Source organism: Triticum aestivum, chromosome 2D, assembly GCF_018294505.1.
Source record: "Triticum aestivum cultivar Chinese Spring chromosome 2D, IWGSC CS RefSeq v2.1, whole genome shotgun sequence".
Taxonomy (NCBI): Eukaryota; Viridiplantae; Streptophyta; class Magnoliopsida; order Poales; family Poaceae; genus Triticum; species Triticum aestivum.
The window spans coordinates 557,202,547-557,208,554 of NC_057799.1; positions in this window are offsets into that span (position 1 = coordinate 557,202,547).

Consider the following 6,008-nt stretch of genomic DNA (forward strand, 5'->3'; position numbering starts at 1 on the left):
AGGACCCCCGTTTCAACCGTAGGAGGTCCGTTTCGTCCGTTTTGCGGTACGCCACACCCCTCCCGATCAACAGGACCCCCATTTCGACCGTAGGAGGTCCATTTCCTCCGTTTTGCGGTACGCCACACCCCTCCCGATCAACAGGACCCCGTTTCGTACGTAGGAGGTCCGTTTCCTCCATTTTGCGGTATGCCAGGCCTCGTTTCAATCGCTTGTTCCATCCAAGCCCTCCCGATGAACATGACCACGCATTCCGTTCCGACCCAGCCGGTTGGCTCCCACACGTTCCGTTGCCTCCCGATGAACACGACGCATTCCGTTGCCTCCCCATGAACACGAGGCATTCCGTTGCCTCCCCATGAACACGACGCATTCCGTTGCCTCCCCATGAACACGACGCATTCCATTGCCTCCCCATGAACACGACGACGACGCTGTTTCTCCGTTCCGACCCAGCCATGTACACGAGCCCTGGCCGTATGTATGCGCGAGTAGGCGTTCGAGATCCCGCCCGTATGTACACATACGTGGCCGTATTTTCTTTCTTGCACCCTGGCCGATGTACGTACGTGTACGTGCTACGTGCGCGCCTCTACTACGACACGTACGTGCCTCTACTACGACACATGCGCGCCTCTACATCCACCAGTATATATGTACGTACACGTTCGCGACCAGAATGACAACGCTACGTACGCTTCGACCAGGTGGGTCCCGACTGTCAGGCACTTCCTTGCGTGCGAAGATGTAGCTGGTGGGTCCCAGCAGTCAGGGGGGCGAATCGTTTTGTTTTTTTTGCCCGGACGCACTTCCTTGCGTGCGGAGGTGTAGCTGGTGGGTCCCAGCAGTCAGGGGGAAACGTTTTTTTCGCGAAATATGGTGGCCCGTCCAGTGGGTCCCCGCTGTCAGGTGGAGGAATAATTATTTTGCCGTGGACCCAGCTGTCAGCCTCTCCACGTACAGTCCACGTCCAATGGAAGCCGTTCCTTGACCACGTTGACCACGCCGCGCCGAGAGCACCAGGGCGGTGGACGACAGCGAGGCCTAGGAAGGGGACGACGCGGAGCCGGGGAAGACGCGGCAGTGGATGCCCACGCGTAGAGGAGTACGAGGGTTCACTGGTTCGCTGCGGTGTGAGGCTGCCGTCGCCGCAGAATAACAGGGGGTGTGGGTGAGTAGAGGGATGGCCTGGCCAGCGGTGGGAGTAGTAGGGGCCGGTGAGGCCTCTGCCGCATCGCAGCCGGCCACGGGAGGCAGGAGCACGAGGCACGACCGGCGCTGGTTTGGGCGGCTGGAGCAAGAAGACCAGAGGTTGAAGAAGCACTACAGCCGTGGGATGGACATCGTACGGTCACTGGAGCTAGAATCGTGCATATTGACTAAGTTGACAAAGCCCTCCGTCCCCGTCAACTTAGTAGGCCCACAAGTCAGCCTGCCACTATACTGGGTCCCAGCTAACAGGGGGAGTATTCATTTTTTTGTGCGTAATAAGGAGGCACTTCCTTGCGTGCGAAGATATAGCTGGTGGGTCCGAGCTGTCAGCGGCGGTAACATTTTTTTTCGTGAAATATAGAGGCCCTTTCGGTGGGTCCCTGATGTCAGGTGGAGGAATCATTATTTTGCGCGTAATAAGGAGGCATTTCCTTGCGTGCGGCCATGGACCCAGCTGTCGGCCTCTCCACGTACAGTCCACTTCAGATGCATGTCGGTCGTTGACCACGTTGACCAGGCCGCGCCGAGAGCACCAGGGCGGTGGACGACGGCGAGGCCTAGGAAGGGAACGACACGGAGGCAGGGAAGACTCGGCAGTTGTTTCCCACGCGGAGGGGAGTACGACTATACGAGGGTTTACTGGTTCGTCTGCCGTCGCCGGAGAATAACAGCAGGTGTGGGTGAGTAGAGGGATGGCTAGGCCAGTGATGGGAGTACGATGGGGCGGTGAGGCCTGCGCGGCAGCAGAGCCGACCGCGGGGAGGAGGGAGCAGGCAGTCCCGCCGGCGCTTGTTTGAGCGGCTGGAGCAGGAAGAGCAGAGATTGAAGAAGCACAACGGCCGTTGGATGGACATCGTACGGTCACTGGAGCTAGAATCGTTCATATTGACTAAGTTGACAAAGCCCTCCGTCCCCGTCAACTTAGTAGGCCCACAAGTCAGCCTCCCACCATGGTGGGTCCCAGCTAGCAGGGGGAGTATTCATTTTTCTGTGCGTAATAAGGAGGCACTTCCGGTGGGTCTGAGCTGACAGCGGGGGGAACGTTTTTTCGCGAAATACGATGGTTCGTCCGGTGGGTCCCAACAGTCAGGGGCAAACGTTTTTTCGCGAAATACGGTGGCCCGTCCGGTGGGTCCCAGCAGTCAGGGGGGAAACATTTTTTCCGCAAAATACTGGTGGCCCGTCCGGTGGGTCCCTGCTGTCAGGTGGAGGAATAATTATTTTGCGTGTAATGAGGCACTTCCTTGCGGCTGTCGTGGACCCAGCCGTCAGCCTCTCCACGTACAGTACTCTTCCGATGGAAGTCGGTCGTTGACCACATTGACCACGCCGCGCTGAGAGCACCACGGCGGTGGATGATGGCGAGGCCTAGGAAGGGGACGACGCGGAGCCGGGGAAGACGCGGCAGTGGATGCCCACGCGGAGAGGAGTACGAGGGTTCACTGGTTCGGCTGCGGTGAGGCTGCCGTCGCCGCAGAATAATAGGGGGAGTGGGTGAGTGGAGGGATGGCCTTGCCAGCGGTGGGAGTAGTATGGGGACAGTGAGGCCTCCGCAGCAGCACAGCCGGCCACGGGAGGCAGGAGCATGCGGCACGACCGACGCTGCTTTGGGCGGCTGGGGCAAGAAGACCAGAGGTTGAAGAAGCACTACGGCCATTGGATGGACATCGTTGACCACGCCGTGCCGAGAGCACCAGGGCGGTGGACGACGGCGAGGCCTACGAAGGGAACGACACGGAGCCGGGGAAGACACGGCAGTGGCTGCCCACGCGGTGGAGAGTACGAGGGTTGACTGGTTCGGCTGCCGTCGCCGGAAAATAACAGGAGGTGTGGGTGAGTAGAGGGATAGACAGGCGAGGGATGCGAGTATGATGGGGCCGTGAGGCCTGCCCGGCAGCACTGCCGGCCACGGGAGGCGGGAGCAGGCGGTTCCGACGGCGCTGGTTTGGGCGGCTGGGGCAGGAAGATCAGAGACTGAAGAAGCACGATTGCCGTTAGATTGACATCTAACGGTCGGACGCTGGTAGAGTCGATTGTTGACTAAGTTTCTTTTTTAAGAAACCTTGTGTACGCATGAACTTAGTAGGCCCACAAGTCAGCCTCCAAATCTGTGGCAGACAACATAAAGCCCATTTGCTATTTTTTATAATTTGCAGCCCATTTGCTAATTCTTAAGTAATTTATTACAGCCCATTTTCTGCCCAGGACCACGGTCAAAAAGTTCAACCTTATTTTGCATATTTCGGTGGAGTCCGAATTGTTGTAATCCCGAAATGATAAACATTTTTAAGAACTTATTGATTTGCCAAAAAAATCATTTTGTTTTTGTAAGCAAATAAGACGTGGGACAATTGAGTTGGTTTAAGAGAAAACCAGTGGTAAAAAAATCAGCGCTGGGTGGGAAAAAACAACAAAAATAAGGATGTAAATATGAAAAGGGAATTTTATGTGTTTTCAATATAATGATACGTGTATATGAACTAGTAAAACTATAGGTAGAGATTAGAAAATGGATGTAGGACATGCGTTTCAAGAGGAAAATAGAACTGGGCTGTGTGTTTGATTCAGTAAAAAAAACTGCCTGCGAATGTCGTAAGACAAAATATAACTAACGCTGGCGGGCCAGAGGCTAGTAGATACCTGCTGGATCTTTGTGCCCCGTTGTCGTCATGGGCTGGGCCTGTTAAAAACAAAACCAACCCTGGGCAGTCTACAGCCCAGTTGAAACTTGCTCGACCTGAAAAAACAATATACGTGCTCAATAAACGAGAGAATTCTGCAAGTACACACTGATAACTGGGATGCAACACAGATATTGTTTTTTTATCGTGATAATAAGTGCATGCACTTGTTTTGAAAAAATTGGAGAACTGGGAATTCGAACGGCGGGTGCTTATGCTACCCATCAAATAAAAATCAGGTGCCTGAAAATTCGTTTCGAAACAAATGATTCAGCTTTATATCCACGTCGACCCTCGGCATGATGGTTGGAAGCAAATGCAAGTTCATACCAAAAGATCGTTAACAATAATACCAACTTGCGGACGACAAGGTAGTACAACTACCAATACCAAACTAACTTATAATCTTTTTACTCCTGGCCCTAAAGTTAGTCTGGTAGAAAATCCTGCAGAGGACCAGCTCCCGCTGCTTCTCTTGCTCCAGGTCCCCGAGGTGGTACTGGTGCATCACCCAGTTGGTCCTGCTGGTCGAAGTTCGTGTTGGTGTGCAGCACCAGAACCTTTTTTGCTGCCCGTCTGCCGGCCGTTGACCATCACCGGCAAGGTATTGCTGGTCTTGTGCCACATCGCGTGCATGCCGCACTCCGACTGTATCTTACGACGCGTCCACGTGCCCCTTTTGAACGCCCTGGAATTGCGCTGGAAGAAATGCTTCCTTAGGCCACTCAGTGTGATACCTGCAGTATTGTGGAATACATGTTTTAGTGTACCTAGTTGGCATTTTCATAACATCTTTGGCATGTTGCAGTCACTTGTTTCACTTTTTATTAACTGTCAAATTGTAATTGCTTCACCAGGTTTGCGTCTAAAAAGAAAAATAGAGCTATAAACAAAGGAATATGTTTGTGCAAGTAGACGGCCGATCGGTGTCTTACCTGGAAGTTTCTCAGGTTGGGTGTCGCATATGCCGTGCTCGCTGTCGATGGTTGGTATGATCAAATCGATGAGAGACTGAAATCTCGCGCTGTCAGCACTCACTTTGGCCTCAAGGTGCTCGATCAGCTCCTGATCCGTGGGATCGAACTTGATGCCAGCCGGCAGCACCGGCCAATCCTTCTTCGACTTGCATTGGTAATTCCAGTTATATGGTACTCAATGTATGATCAATCGACTGATTTAAGTGAATGATGAAAGATTTCGACAGATAATTGGTACTCCAAATCTGAAGTCCAGAATACCCGAACACGCCGCCGGGATTCTTGTGTCACCTCACGCGCAGCGTGTTGTCACGTCAATTCAATGTGTGGACATGATGAATAATTTGACCGACGTATACTAGTACTGCTACTGTACTACTTACTAGTCGTATTTATTGTCACAATTTACACACAGGTTTAACTAACAAGTACGCACTTGAAGCCTAACTGATATATATATATATATGGCTTCTGCATAGCATCTCCATCATCATTATCAGTGCATCCTACGCAGGTGAGTTAGGATGCACTTGATCCCAGGAAGGTATCTATCCTTCGAACCAGAGGAGTGCTTCAAACTAACTACAATACATAATATCCAACAAAAAAGGGTTGTGCTACAGCAGCAGAATACATGGCTCAGTCTAGATATCAGCACGAATCAAGTTGTGCATATTTGCTGTTGGCATGAACCACATTGCCGCATGTCGGGTTTGCAAAAGCCATCCATCGCATGGAAGCTTGATGCCTTTCACACACTGAAGATTATCTGGCAACAAGCTGTGTCGACGAATCTCTGGATATGGTGATTCATGAAACCCATGGTATGATGTGTAAACACAGCCCCCCCCTCGCGAATGGAAGTTGCATAGCACAGTAATCATCGTCGGTGATATGATCAATGATTGGTTGGATGATCGGATAATTCAGCCCGAGGAACAAGGAGTGGTTGCCGAGGCTGTAAACCCGCCTCCAGTTGAATACGCCTGGCCCAACGGAGCTGGGATCTTTCTCGAACACGAAGCAGCCATAGCCATCAATGTCACGAACGCCCCACGCATTGTACTGCATGTGGTTTGATGTAATGGTTTGGTCAATTTGGTACGTGCGAATGAGCATCAAATGACCGCCGTCAGCT